General features: G+C 41.8%; 1 protein-coding gene across 9 annotated transcripts in view; it reads left to right on the forward strand.

Moving 5' to 3' along the window:
• Positions 1-16,046, forward strand: part of TANC2 (tetratricopeptide repeat, ankyrin repeat and coiled-coil containing 2) — a 610,881-nt gene that overhangs the window by 263,188 nt on the left and 331,647 nt on the right. The gene's annotated exons all lie outside the window — the stretch shown is intronic.

Genomic DNA, 16,046 nt, shown 5'->3' on the forward strand with positions numbered 1-16,046 from the left:
GTTCATAGAGACAGGCAGCATCCTCCAAGAGTTCATTTTGATGGGTGGTTAAAGAGCAGTCTACCAGTTCTAAACGTGCCATCTTTTTCTTCTCCAATTTTTGCAAACCATCTGTCCCGCTTCTGTTGTGCTTGGACCCATATCACAACAGATTGGTGGGTTCTAAGCACAGTGGAAGTGGGATACATGTTCCAATTTGTTTCTGTTTCCCCCCATCCCACTCCTTTTCCCTGTGTCTCTCCAGGGACCTCTCTCATAAGACAGTGTTACTGCAAAAGATGCAGTCACTTCTTGTAGGAGCTATAGAAGAGGTCCCTCCTTTGTTCAGGGGAAAAGGCTTTTACTCGCGACACTTCCTGATCCCCAAAACAAAAGGAGTTCTCAGGCCTATTTTAGATCTAAGGGATTTAAACAAGTTCCTTTAAAAAAAAAAAAGTTCTGGATGGTCATTTTAGCTACCATTATTCCTTCCTTGGAGCTAGGGGACTGGTGTTCTGCTCTCAATTTAAAGGATGCTTATTTTCATGTGGCAATTCATCAGAGCCACAGAATATTTCTGAGATTCACCGTCAGTGGTCACCATCATCAGTCACAGTGCTCCCCTTTGGTTTTGGCTGTCCCATGTTTATTTACAAAGTATATGGTGGTGGTAGAAGCATTCCTCCAGAGGTCAGAGACCTGTGTTTTTTACTTACCTGGACAACTGGCTAATAAGAGATTGATCCAGATTGCAGGTGTTGTTCCACATAAACATAATCCGATCCACCTTCAGTGTGCTTGGCCTGCTGATTAACACAGACAAGTCAGTCCTGTCTGCAGTACAGGAAATAGAATTTATTGGAATGATCCTGGACTCATAGATTCATAGATTCATAGATTCTAGGACTGGAAGGGACCTCGAGAGGTCATCGAGTCCAGTCCCCTGCCCGCATGGCAGGACCAAATACTGTCTAGACCATCCCTGATAGACATTTATCTAACCTACTCTTAAATATCTCCAGAGATGGAGATTCCACAACCTCCCTAGGCAATTTATTCCAGTGTTTAACCACCCTGACAGTTAGGAACTTTTTCCTAATGTCCAACCTAGACCTCCCTTACTGCAGTTTAAACCCATTGCTTCTGGTTCTATCCTTAGAGGCTAAGGTGAACAAGTTTTCTCCCTCCTCCTTATGACACCCTTTTAGATACCTGAAAACTGCTATCATGTCCCCTCTCAGTCTTCTCTTTTCCAAACTAAACAAACCCAATTCTTTCAGCCTTCCTTCATAGGTCATGTTCTCAAGACCTTTAATCATTCTTGTTGCTCTTCTCTGGACCCTTTCCAATTTCTCCACATCCTTTTTAAAATGCGGTGCCCAGAACTGGACACAATACTCCAGCTGAGGCCTAACCAGAGCAGAGCAGAGTAGAGTGGAAGAATGACTTCTCGTGTCTTGCTCACAACACACCTGTTAATACATCCCAGGATCATGTTTGCTTTTTTTGCAACAGCATCACACTGTTGACTCATATTTAGCTTGTGGTCCACTATAACCCCTAGATCCCTTTCTGCCGTACTCCTTCCTAGACAGTCTCTTCCCATTCTGTATGTGTGAAACTGATTTTTCCTTCCTAAGTGGAGCACTTTGCATTTGTCTTTGTTAAACTTCATCCTGTTTAACTCAGACCATTTCTCCAATTTGTCCAGATCATTTTGAATTATGACCCTGTCCTCCAAAGCAGTTGCAATCCCTCCCAGTTTGGTATCATCCGCAAACTTAATAAGCGTACTTTCTATGCCAATATCTAAGTCGTTGATGAAGATATTGAACAGAGCCGGTCCCAAAACAGACCCCTGCGGTACCCCACTCGTTACGCCTTTCCAGCATGATTGGGAACCATTAATAACAACTCTCTGAGTACGGTTATCCAGCCAGTTATGCACCCACCTTATAGTAGTCCCATCTAAATTGTATTTGCCTAGTTTATCGATAAGAATATCATGCGAGACTGTATCAAATGCCTTACTAAAGTCTAGGTATACCACATCCACAGCTTCACCCTTATCCACAAGGCTCGTTATCCTATCAAAGAAAGCTATCAGATTGGTTTGACATGATTTGTTCTTCACAAATCCATGCTGGCTGTTCCCTATCACCTTACCACCTTCCAAGTGTTTGCAGATGATTTCCTTAATTACTTGCTCCATTATCTTCCCTGGCACAGAAGTTAAACTAACTGGTCTGTAGTTTCCTGGGTTGTTTTTATTTCCCTTTTTATAGATGGGCACTATGTTTGCCCTTTTCCAGTCTTCTGGAATCTCTCCCGTCTCCCATGACTTTCCAAAGATAATAGCTAGAGGCTCAGATACCTCCTCTGTTAGCTCCTTGAGTATTCTAGGATGCATTTCATCAGGCCCTGGTGACTTGCAGGCATCTAATTTTTCTAAGTGATTTTTAACTTGTTCTTTTTTTATTTTATCCGCTAAACCTATCCCCTTCCCATTAGTATTCACTATGTTAGGCATTCCTTCAGACTTCTCGGTGAAGACCGAAACAAAGAAGTCATTAAGCATCTCTGCCATTTCCAAGTTTCCTGTTACTGTTTCTCCCTCTTCACTAAGCAGTGGGCCTACCCTGTCTTTGGTCTTCCTCTTGCTTCTAATGTATTGATAAAAAGTCTTCTTGTTTCCTTTTATTCCCGTACCTAGTTTGAGCTCATTTTGTGCCTTTGCCTTTCTAATCTTGCCCCTGCATTCCTGTGTCGTTTGCCTATATTCATCCTTTGTAATCTGTCCTAGTTTCCATTTTTTATATGACTCCTTTTTATTTTTTAGATCGTGCAAGATCTCGTGGTTAAGCCAAGGTGGTCTTTTGCCACATTTTCTATCTTTCCTAACCAGCGGAATAGCTTGCTTTTGGGCCCTTAATAGTGTCCCTTTGAAAAACTGCCAACTCTCCTCAGTTGTTTTCCCCCTCAGTCTTGATTCCCATGGGACCTTACCTATCAGCTTTCTGAGCTTACCAAAATCTGTCTTCCTGAAATCCATTGTCTCTATTTTGCTGTTCTCCCTTCTACCCTTCCTTAGAATTGCAAACTCTATGATTTCATGATCACTTTCACCCAGGCTGCCTTCTACTTTCAAATTCTCAACGAGTTCCTCCCTATTTGTTAAAATCAAGTCTAGAACAGCTTCCCCCCTGGTAGCTTTTTCAACCTTCTGAAATAAAAAGTTGTCTCCAATGCAGTCCAAGAATTTGTTGGATGGTCTGTGCCCTGCTGTGTTATTTTCCCAACATATATCCGGATAGTTGAAGTCCCCCATCACCACCAAATCTTGGGCTTTGGATGATTTTGTTAGTTGCTTGAAAAAAGCCTCATCCACCTCTTCCACCTGGTTAGGTGGCCTGTAGTAGACTCCTAGCATGACATCTCCCTTGTTTTTTACCCCTTTTAGCCTAACCCAGAGACTCGACAATAGCTAGGGTCTTACTGTCTCAGATGAGGTTTCATGCAGTGCAAAACCTCATTCTAGACTTAAAGGCTTATCCCCTCACCACGGAGGGAGACATTTTAGGCTGCTAGCGCATGTGGCAGCATCCACTTATGTAATCCTGTATACCAGGTTGCATTTCATACTCTTTCAAGGCTGGTTGGCTGAGGTTTATTCACCAAGAAGGCACCATGTAGACATGTTAGGGCATGTACCAAATTGTATCCTCCCTTGATTGGTGGAGAGACCCGACTAATGTCTGCAAAGAGTTCCCTTCGCTCCTCCTTTTCAATCTCTTACCTTTGACATGGACATCTTGGACATTGGTTGTGGGGCTCACCTGGGACCCCTGCAGACCCAAGGTCTCTCTGGTCGACCCAATATCACAATCTACACATAAAAATCAGAGAGATGAGAGCTACCTGATTAGCTTGCATCCCATTCCTGCCTCACATTAGTTTCAGGGGTATGTTGGTGCTGACTGACAATGATGGCCATGTTTTGTGTAATCAAACGGGATCCCAGTCCTCACGACTCTGCCAGGAAGCAATTCTGCTCTGGGACTTCTGCATCAGCAGCTCTATACTTCAGAAAGTGGTCTACCTCCCAGGGTCTCAGAATACACTGGCAGATCACCTGAGCAGGTAGGTTATCAATCACCACTAGTGGTCCCTCCACCCAGACATAGCAAGGTCCATTTTCCAGCTCTGGGGAACTCCCCAAGTGCATCTGTTTGCAACAAAAGACAACAGAAAATGTCATCAGTTTTGCTACTGGGCGGGCCACAGTCTGGATTAATTAATAGCTGCTTTTCTTCTGTTGTGATCAGAGGTTCTGCTGTATGCTTTCCTCCAAACTCCCTTCTGCCCAGAGTTCTATGCAAAGTCAAGCAGAACAAGGCCCATCTTATGCTGATTGCTCCGCATGGCCCTATCAATATTGTTTATCACAACTTTTGGACCTCTCAATCCGTCCCTCACTGTCACTCCTACTTCATGTAGACTTAATTTCACAGAATTGCGGCTGTCTCCTTCACCCGACGGCCTGGAGGCTTCATGGTTAACATCAGTGGAGGAATCCTGCTCTAAAGAAGTTCAGGATGTGCTGCTGAATAGTAGAAAACTATCAACTAGAACTATTTGCCTGGCTAAATGGAAGAGGTTTTCCATCTGTTGATGTGAAGAAGAGATTGAATCTAGTTCTGACACTGAAGTAAGCATCTGAGACTGAGGACTGGTCCACACTAACCCCCCACTTCGAACTAAGATATGCAACTTCAGCTACGTGAATAACGTAGCTGAAGTCGAAGTACCTTAGTTCGAACTTACCGCGGGTCCAGACGCGGCAGGCAGGCTCCCCCGTCGACTCCGCGTACTCCTCTCGCCGAGCAGGAATACCGGCGTCGACGGCGAGCACTTCCGGGATCGCTTGCTTACCGCCGGACCCAGAGGTAAGTATAGACCTACCCTGAATAATTCAAGGAGTAGATTTCAGAATCAGAAGATGCTGCTTTTACAAAATCACTGTTCAGAGTAGAAATGCAATTCAGCGAATGATATTATTTTCTATTCACGTTTTTTGAGAGAGATCTTAGCCATGGCACAATATACTGTATATGATATTTAAGTTGATGCAAGGGATTCTATAGCTATGGCCAGGTGATTGCTTTCTTTAGAAATCAAAATAAACGTAATTTTGAACTGTGCATTTATTTTTATCAAGGTATGTTCACTTTGTGCTTAGGTGGTTCCCTTTACAGTATCGGGCTTTAGTCTATAAGAATGAGGGTGCAATGGAAAACAAAGAATTATTTACTTGTAAATAATTTTATCTTGAGATTTATAACTGTAAGAGATCCCTCTTCCATTCACTTCTTCTCAGAGCTGAGGTTTCTCTAAAGTTTTTGTCACATATTTCCAAATCTGTATTTCCAGTCAGAAGGCTGGAAGTACTAGGAGGCAGTCCACTGCAAAGGTATTATGCAATACCCCCTGCAGGAGTTCATTGCTCAGAAATGTAAGTTATTTAAGTTCCTCTCTAGTGTCTGGAAATCAAGAGCAGTCCTAAAACTAGTGATTTCTTGTTGCAACTGTGTGCCCCTTCAGAGAACAATTATTGCAGGTAATTACATATTTTTAAGGAAAGTACAAAAATAAATTTCTACACAAAAATAGAACAGATTTTAAATAGCCAGAGAAAAGTCTAATTCATTTATATTGAATATGAAATCCGGGTCTTAATGTTTACTTGGTTTTATTTTTCTCTCTTTGTGTATTAATTGTTTGCTCAAACTTCTATTGTGCTGTGTGTTGTTTCAAAAAGGAGTCAAGTACTGTATGTGAGGGAGACTTCCCTATATTTCTGTTCATTTATGCATTGTACAGTGGTATAAGCATAATGAGGTCAGTTGTAACTTGGCATGGTTATAATTAAAGGTGTTATGCTATGACTAGTCTGCTACATTTAAATCCTGGAATCGCAAGTTCTGGCAGGAAGTAGTTCATTCACATACTGGCAAGTGGCAATTGAGAGGAGAGTCCAAGGTCACCTCTCTCTCTCTCTTTGATTCTCATACCTGCTGTATCATTTGCTTTCATCAATATAGTTATATTTTAATGTAATGTTTTTTTTAAAAAACCTAAAGGCTAGAGACCATTTTGCATGTACTCCTCTCGCTGCAGTTTCCTAAAGGACAAACAATAATGAATATAGTCTAGGTATACATTCTACACCCTAAAGTGAATGAGGTAATCACTCTTATGCAAATAGCTTAAGTTGCCTGACAGCAGAACATCTTCTGTTTTGTCCATAAATGTAGATGTAGGGATTAAGTGTGGGAGGTCTTATCTGTACGGAACTGAATTGTCTCTCAGGCAAGCAGTTAGACCACATCACTACAGTAATGCAATTGGATTACTGAACATGTACACTTTATAAGCAGTTTAACTCCATTAAAGAGAGTTGGGTTTTTTCTCTCACTTTTTAGGATAGCAGCAACTTTATCATTATTTGAGCGTATACCACTATTACTCTATTTACCTGAGGTTTTGCCCAAATTCTTGTTATGAATGTCTGCAAAGGTGACAAAATGGGTAAGTTTTACATTTTAAGGGCAAGAAAGGTGATGTATTTAAGTACTATATTTTACTATATGAGATATTTTAGTTTTGATTGCTTAACTTTTACTCTAATACAGTAGGGCACAGCCAGTGAACTATTAGGGGGGAGGGATAGCTCAGTGGTTTGAGCATTGGCCTGCTAAACTCAGGGTTGTGAGTTCAATCCTTGAGGGGGCCATTTAGGGATCTGGGGCAAAAATCAGTACTTGGTCCTGATAGTGAAGGCAGGAGGCTGGACTCGATGACCTTTCAGGGTCTCTTTCAGCTCTGTGAGATAGGTATATCTCCATATATTATTTATTAACAGGCAGAATTGGGGGTTTTGTGTGAACTTTTTTTTATTTAAAAGAAAAGCAATACAAAGATTTTACAGTGACAAAACAAACGAAACAATAGAGAGATACCAGGTCCTTTGAAGAGTGACTATTCTAAAAGTAAAGCATATGCCATAATATTAGAAATTATACTACCTCAGCAACACAGTAGCCAGCTGTTTTTTGCAGTTGCTGTTAACTAGCTAACTGAATTTTTTTCCATTGGGTCTTTGTTGTCTGTCTTTATTTACTCTGAACACTGTTTGGGCTCGTTTCAATCTCATGAGGGATTACACAGGATGGCCTGCCTGACGGGTGGGTAGATAGCATTGCATGTTACTCTGCACGAAGCATCGTTCAGCTATGCAGGAATCTCATTCTCTTTTGTTGGTTTGGAGGAGAGGTGGCTTGCAGAAATAGTTCAGGGGCGCAAAGTATTCTGTCCTCAAAAATTGCTCCTTGTAAATGATTCACAAAGGGCCTTCAGTCCAGAAGGAAATGAAGCGTGATGTTACACCCATACTGTCTTGCTCATGTGTACCATGCATATATATGTGTATATTATAAAATATGCTAATTATAATATGACTTTACTGGTCACTGAAATGACAAGTTCACAGACTTTCTTTTCCTCCCTCAACCATCCAAGCCCATTTGTTTTGTTTTGTTTTATTGCCATATTACATTTAAGTGTCAAATTGTGGAACTTTATGATCTGGGGAGTTCAGAGCTGTAACAGCTGAGACGAGGTGCTCCAAGGTATCCTACCAGCACAGGGCTTGCAGAACTCCATGTGATCAGAAAACCATTTTTATGCTAAGGTCCACTTAGGTCAGGTTTTTCTCTATGTCCTCATTTAGAATCTGTTCAGGACATCATACTGTTAATATTGGCTGTGACCTTTCAGTAAGGTCTCCAATGGTGAATTAAGATTCATAAAATTTGCAACCCATTTGGAGAGCAGTAGTATTGTTGGAAAGTGTGAGTGGCTAATTTATGAGTAGTTACTTTGTTTTTCTGTAGAGAATGTTAGCTTTCAAATGTTTGTGGTCTTCTGGTCTCATTCCAATTTGATGTTTGAATCAAACTCAAGGTAACTGCAAGGTCCTGAAGAAAAAATTCAGTTTTTCCAACTCAGTTGTAATGTAACAGCTATAGTAACTGAAATAACAGATTATTTTTTAAACATACATATCTGATATCTGGGGGTGCTTTGGGTTTTGCAGATCTTTTTTGGTCATATTTTTGGGTTGCAAAACCAAAATCAAGGTGGTTCAAATATAGGTTTCACTTCTCAACCCACTGTATTTTGGAGAGGGGAATCAGATTTAGATAAATGTTCCCATTTTTGCCCATCTTTACTTTAAGAAGGTAACAAAGTAGACTAATGTAGTAATGGGATAAAAATACAGAGAAATGGACATGTTTAGCTTCCTGTTTTCTACCTGTGGCTTTTTGGTGATTTACCGAGAGAAAATCATTTGCATATATTAAGATACATTTTGCCTATATTTAATTTTGTTAAATTTTGGGGCAAATTTGGTGCTTATGAAAGTGAAATATTAATTGGAATTTTTCATAATCAGGCATAATGTGTGCAAATACTGTGAAAACTTTCCCACTCAGTTCTTCCATTGTACCTCAAACCTTATCTGCAGCACTCTGGGTATTCCAGTCTTGTGAAACATCTCTTGAACAGAAGCAGACAACCATGCAAAAAACATCACAAACTTTGTCAATGTGAGAAATAAGATGTGACTGTCAGATTTGTTTTCACTTGTGACCCACTCTGAATTTGAATTCTAATTTCCAAAGGCTACATCCCACCTGCTATCTATAACAGTTTTTATGTGCCATCTCAGATGAATGTTCATATATTAACTAATCGTTTACATTTACCAATAAGCCAATTAACTCAAATTTGTATAGTGTTAAATGTTTTATTAGCTGTAACTTATACCATAGTTTAATTACTACAAAATATTTCCTATTAAAAAAGGGTGCGTATGTCAGGAAGATTTCAGAAATAATCTTACCCCTGGGGGGAGAGAGAGCTCAGTGGTTTGAGCATTGGCCTGCTAACCCCAGGGTTGTGAGTTTAATCCTTGAGGGGGCCACTTAGGGATCTGGGGCAAAAATCAGTATTTGGTCCTGCTAGTGAAGGCAGGGGGCTGGACTTGATGACCTTTCAGGGTCCCTTCCAGTTCTATGAGATGGGTATACCTCTCTCTCTCTCTCTCTCTCTATATATATATATATTTATTTGCCCCTGGGTCTCTGAAAAAGGTAATGCACACTTGATTTAGGACTTATGATAGCCAATAAAAATTAATATTTGCTGAGTTCTGGTGTAACGTCTGCTGCTTGTATAATATGCTGTGTCTCTGTGTGTTTCATGATTTTTATGTAATTAGTATCTGTGTCTCTCTGTGCTTTTCAATAGCTGTCTCTACAAGAGAACTAAAGTGAGAACTTAGTCATAATGATTTCAATCAACACAACAGGTGTTTCACTGTAGACTTCCATTACCAAACTACTAAGTGCAAGTCTTTATAAATAGAATTATTTTAAAACTAATAAGTTTCTCTGTAATTTTAATCATAGCAATAATTATTAAAGGGTAATTACTTTATATAATATTATTCAAAATTTGGCCTCATTAAGTTAAATGCTGAACAGACTACATATTAAACTGCCAAATAAAATAAAGATAAGCATAAACAAAAGTTTCAGCACATAGCTCATACCTAATTAAGTTGGAGGGCAAGCATGAGAGGAAATCTGATGGTCAGTTATAGAGAGAAAGGCAGACAAAAGAGATGAAAAGTTCCTGTGATGTCTGGTCCATGCTCAGAATTTTACCAGTTTAATTAAAGGTTCCACTAGTTTAACTAAAGGTGTGATTTAAAACCAGTTTAGTTAATCTGCTGAAGCTTTCTGTGTGGATACTCTAAGTTGATTTAATAGATTCCAAGGGCAGAAGGGACCACTTCGATCATCTAGTCTAGTCTAACCTCTTACATAACACAGGCTATAGAATTTCTCCAAAATCATTGGTGTTTGAACTAGACCATATCTTTTTTTTTTTAAATCCAATCTTGATTTTAAAATTTCCAGTGATGGAGAATCCACCATAAAACTTGTTAAATTGTTCCAGTGATTAATTACCCTATTAAAAATTTGTGCTTATTTCCCCATCTGAATTTGGCCAGTTTCAACTTCCAACCATTGGATCTTGTTATACTTTTGTCTGCTAGAGTGTAGTACCCCTTAACCTTCTATTCAATTTAATACATCAAGCTTCTTGAATTTCTCAGTATAAATCATGTTTTCTAATCCTTTAATACTTTTTTGTGGCTCTTCTCTGCACCCTCTCCAATTTATCAACCTCATTTTGAATTGTGGGCACCAGAGCAAGAAACAGTATTTCATCAGTGGTTGCATCAGTGTCTAATACAGAGGTAATTTAAACGTGGTTTATATTGGTTTCACTAGTTGCTAAATTTCCAGGTGTAAGATAAACTGATAGTTTTATCTTTGCAGTGTTGTTTTAGCTACGTTGGTCCCAGAATATTAGAGTGACAAGGTGGGTGAGGCAATATCTTTTATTGGACCAACTTCTCTTGGTGAAAGATACAAGATTTTGAGCTTCATGCAGCTAAACTGGGAGGAGTGGTAGATACACTGGAGGGTAGGGATAGCATACAGAGGGACATAGACAAATTAGAGGATTGGGCCAAAAGAAATCTGATGAGGTTCAACAAGGACAAGTGCAGAGTCCTGCACTTAGGACGGAAGAATCCCATGCATTGCTACAGACTAGGGACTGAATGGCTAGGCAGCAGTTCTGCAGAAAAGGACCTAGGGGTTACAGTGGATGAGAAGCTGGATATGAGTCGACAGTGTGCCCTTGTTGCCCAGAAGGCTAACAGCATTTTGGGCAACAAGTAGGGGCATTGCCAGCAGATTGAGGGACATGATTATTCCCCTCTATTCGACATTGGTGAGGCCTCATCTGGAGTACTGTGTCCAGTTTTGGGCCCCACACTACAAGAAGGATGTGGAAAAATTGGAAAGAATCCAGCGGAGGGCAACAAAAATTATTAGGGGTCTGGAGCCACATGACTTATGAGGAGAGGCTGAGGGAATTGGGATTGTTTAGTCTGCAGAAAAGAAGAATGAGGGGGGATTTGATAGCTGCTTTCAACTACCTGAAAGGGGGTTCCAAAGAGGATGGATCTAGACTCATCTCAGTGGTAGCAGATGACAGAACAAGGAGTAACGGTCTCAAGTTGCAGTGGGGGAGGTTTAGGTAGGATATTAGGAAAAACTTTTTCACTAGGAGGGTGGTGAAGCACTGGAATGGGTTACCTAGGGAGGTGGTGGAATCTCCTTCTTTAGAGGTTTTTAAGGTCAAGCTTGACAAAGCCCTGGCTGAGATGATTTAGTTGGGGATTGGTCCTGCTTTGAGCAGGGGGTTGGACTAGATGACCTCCTGAGGTCCCTTCCAACCCTGATATTCTATGACTAAACTATTCTGGTATAAAGCACCTTTAATCTGGTATAGTTATGTCTGTGCTAGAGTTGTACTGGTATAATTATTTCAGTGAAAAATCACATCCACCCATAACTGAAATAGTTTTACCAGTACAAAATTCATGACCTATAGGCTTCAAACCCGGGTTCACCAGAACAGCCATGCTTCAACCCTCCACTTGGCAGCCTGCTGACAACTACTGCCCCAGGAACTGTGAAGCCCAGCCCCAGTTTGAGACTTTGCCCCTGATGTCCTATTGGTGGAGTCCCAGAGCAGCCAATTGGCCACTGGCCCTACTTAGAATAGGAACAGGAAGCTGTCCGAACAACTGGGATCCACCCTGTTCTAGACTGTGGTTCCTGTTCCTGCTCTCCTGGCTTGACTTCCTGGTGTCTTGATCTGGCTTGGCTCCTGATCTCTGACTTGTGGTTCTGATATCCAGTTTCTTTCCTGTCTGTACCCCCTGGTATCCTGACCCAGCTGACTCTCAATTCCTGAGGGTGGACTCCTGCTCTGACCACTAGGTATGGCTGCTCAGGACCACTGGCTAAGCGCTTAGCACCAGAGTTTGTTGAAATGCTAGATTTTCAGCAGTAGCCTCTTCTCCAGATGTAGAGAGAATATTTTTTTCATTTTCAATGTATTTAACTAGTTCAGTTCAGTAACTAGTTCATTCAAAGTTACAAAACCAAATGGGAGTCAAAAAGGCAGGAAAGCTTGTGTTCATATTCCAATCTATGGAATCTAAACATTAGATGTGAAAGAGTGATATCCACCAGTTCTAAAATCTTGAAGGACATGGAGTATCATCAGTGGAGTCCAGAGAGGAGATGAGGAGTAAGATGGTGCCACAGAGACAACTCAGCCCCTCTTTCCACAAGGAAGAGGAGATACTCTGTGTGGCATGTCTATAGGGGATTGTCCTGAGCCAGGTTGTGCTTCCTTAGCTCTCCGGGTATGTATTCTCTTCCAGTTAACCTCAGTTCTTACCTGGGTTTTAGCCTGTCTCTCTGTCATCCACACAGAAAAACCTCTGACTTAGGTTTGGATGCCTGGGCTATCTTATTCAACTGAGGGTAGAATCTGAACTCTACTTCCACTCTGGCTGGAATCCACGCACTTTGCAGTGAGGACACAGGCAAAATCACTCAAGTTCTGATAGTTCTTCACTGCCCTTCCCACAGTTCCCCCTCAAAGACAGACAAGTTCTCTCCCAATTGACTGGGCAAGAATCCTAGAGCATCTCAGCACAAAAAAACATGGATCATGCCTCCAGACACATACAGGTGAGTGCAAAAACAGTGAGGATACAGTAACGAGTGCATGACTTTCTGGCTATGGCACAGTATGGGTACTCTTCTGCCTGTAATCTAGGTGCTAATCACCCAGTTTAGCTGTGCAGTGAAGATACAATCTCAGGCCACATCTACACTGGAAAGTTCAGTTGACACAAGTTATGTCAGCATACGCCTGCCAACTTTTATATATCACATGCGTATTTGAATACTTGTGTTGGCGCTGCACTTACTCACCATGAGTGCTTGTGTCAATGTAAAACGTGGTGCACTTACAAATAGGATCACGGAGCAGCTCCACACGGTGGATCGTCACTTTTGGGCCCAAGAAAGGACGACTGATTGGTGGGATTGCAATGTAATGCATGTTTGGGATGACAAGCAGTGACTGCAAGATTTTCGGATATGAAAGGCCAAGTTCCTTGATCTGCGTGCTGAGCTTGCTCCAGACCTCTAGCGCAGGAACAGCAAAATGAGAGGCGCATTGACAGTGGAGAAATGAGTGGTGATCACACACTAGAAGCTTGCAACATCAGATTGCTTTTGGTCAGAGGGCAATCTGTTTGCAGTTGGAAGTTTGACAGCATAGACTGTTATCACCCAAGTGTGTAAGGCCTTTACGTAGTTCCTGCTACACAGGATTGTTAGTCTGGGTAATGTACAGGAAATAGCAGATGGATTTGCCCATATTCCCCATTCTGCCACTAGCCCACCTTTCCACAGAGTACATCAACAGAAAGGGATACTTTTCCATAGTTATGTAAGCGCTAATGAATCATTAGGGGCGCTTCCCTGTTGCTAATGTGGGCTGGTCAGGAAAGGTGAATGACAAAAAGCTGCAAGTGCAACTACTGGATTATCATTGGTAATGTAGAAAGGCCAATAGTGAATCTGGGGGATACACCTTACCCCTGCTCCCCTGGTTCATGACACTGTAGACCGGCCAGTTGGACAGCACGAAAGAAAAATTCATTTACCAACTCAGAAGATGCAGAATTGGTTGTTGAACGTGCTTTTGGTAGATTGAAGGGACAGTGGCAGTGTTTACTCACACAGTTGGATGTCAGTGAGGCAAACATCCCATTGGCTATAGCTGCACGTTGTGTACTGCATAATATCTGAGAGGCAAAGGGGGAAAGCTACCGCCAGAGTGGAGGGGCAAGGTGGACAGGCTGTCTGCTGAACAGCCAGATCCGAAGGCTATTAGAAGAGGCAACCATGGACTTATACGGCTGAAGGAGGCCTTACAAGACCATTTTAACAGTCAGCCACGGTAGTGCTGTCTGATGCTTTTATGAAATAGTGTCTCGTGTGTACAGAGATTAAATATGGGTTTGTTATTGCTTCCCACTCTGAATTCTGTAATGCTTGGTATAAACTAATAAAGATAATCTGAGTTATCAGAAATAGAACTTTATTGTGTGCAAAGAAAACAGCAACAAAATTAAAGTGTAAACAGACACAAGTTTAAAAACCTTTCATCAACACTGTAACAGGGTGAATCATACTTTAAAACCCCAAGTAAAAACAGAAGTCAACAGTGAACATTTATGTTAATGTATGTAAAGCTTACAGCAGTATGGTAGATTGTGGCTGTACATGTGCCAACTTGTCGCTTTCACAGTTTGGTGTATGTGTAGCTGTAATTCTCTTTGTTGTCTCCCAGCATGGAGTAATACGGGTGAGTATCTACACCATGCTGCCACCTGGTACACTGGAGGTTATAGGGAATGCAAACCACGGGGTTTGCCAATGTTTGGAAGGCTGCTGAGTCCAGGGTCTTTGGACATGTGGGTCAGTAATGGTCTACAACATCTGAGTTTGTTACCTGAGCAAACCTATGATGTCTTGGTTCATTTCCCATGCCTCTTCCAGTCCTTTTCCTTCCCCTACAGCAGCCGTTTTCTCCACTTTTGGACCTGTGGCCCCTCTGAGATCTGCATTCGTGGTCCAAGGCTGTAGAGGATTGGAGGATCTCGGAGAACATATCCTCCCCGGTCCTCTTCTTTCTCCTCCTGATCAGGGTCAGACATTCAGCAGGTGTGGTGGGAGCACCTTTCAAGGCCACCATGCCAGAGGCAGCTGATTAACAGTGTTAGATGCTGCAGGTACACTATTAGATTTACAGTCACAAGGAAAGGGAAAAAGAAGTCTCAACCCTCCCTCCCCCTTATGTTATTCGCATAAATACCTTTAATAAGAAATACTAATTGTCACTTTAGCTTTGGAGCATCGAGCCTAGCCTCATGGGGTGTCTCTCCCTGGGTATAATATTGGCACTATTTTTACAGGCAGTGGTGATTTTGCCTGATATCTCACTCCTGAGGGTGAAAAAAGTTGCAGAGACCCAACTGCTACTGGTGTCCAGAAGCCGCCTGGGCCCTTATACTGCTTACTTCAGTGGTGCCTACTGAACTTATCACAGAGTAGCATGGGAAATTCTCCTATTGCAGTGGAAGAGCCATGGCTTCCATTCCTAAAAATCTTCCAGAGAGGATGGTAGAGTATTTCCATCAAAGTTTAATCGAGATCTCTCAAGAGTATAAAAGGCACATTCCTATTCAGATAAACAAAGTATTCGTTGTGGCCCCTCCCACCTAGCTCAACAGGGATGCCGAGTCTACCTCTGTTCTGTCTCTACCTGAGCACAGGATATCGATTGATGTGGATTGTGTAATCAAACTGCCATGCTGATTTTTTTGAATGTATTCCCTTACATTTAAGTTTCTAACGTTTTACTAGTAAATTAAGCAATCAAAGATCCATGCCTTTGTTCTGTAAAACTGCAAGTGAGTTGAGCGCCATTTTTAAATGGGGGAAGAATGGCTGGTGGGAGGGAAGGAGGAAGGGAGATCAGGTTTCAGGCAGCGAAAAGGAAAAAAAGTTAAGGAAAAAATGCATGTATATGCTTACCCGAGCTCTGTTTTCCTTCATTTGTGGGCTCATCTGTGCTTGGCTGGCAGGACTAGCTTGACTCTGGTGGAGTTTCAAACAGTTCCTGACATGGTTTGAATCCCCAGCTGCATCTCTTCTCTTGCCTTGCTGTTCACAGGAAGGGTCTCTGCCTCTTGCTCCTGTGAAGTGTACAGTTATCTGAGAGTTGCTGGTGGGGTTACAGCCAAGTACGGCATGCAGTTAGTTGTAAAAGCAGTAGGACTGCAGGGCAGTTTCAGATTTCTTGTTGCCCTCTCACCTTCTGGCAGCCCCAGTGACATTCCCTCACTTTCATGCAGCGCTCCTGCTTATCCTTGTCCTGGCCCTGTTTCAGCATCCCTGGTGCAATTTGCATGGAGATGTTGATATTTC

This window comes from Malaclemys terrapin, chromosome 25 (assembly GCF_027887155.1).
Source record: "Malaclemys terrapin pileata isolate rMalTer1 chromosome 25, rMalTer1.hap1, whole genome shotgun sequence".
Lineage (NCBI taxonomy): Eukaryota > Metazoa > Chordata > Testudines > Emydidae > Malaclemys > Malaclemys terrapin.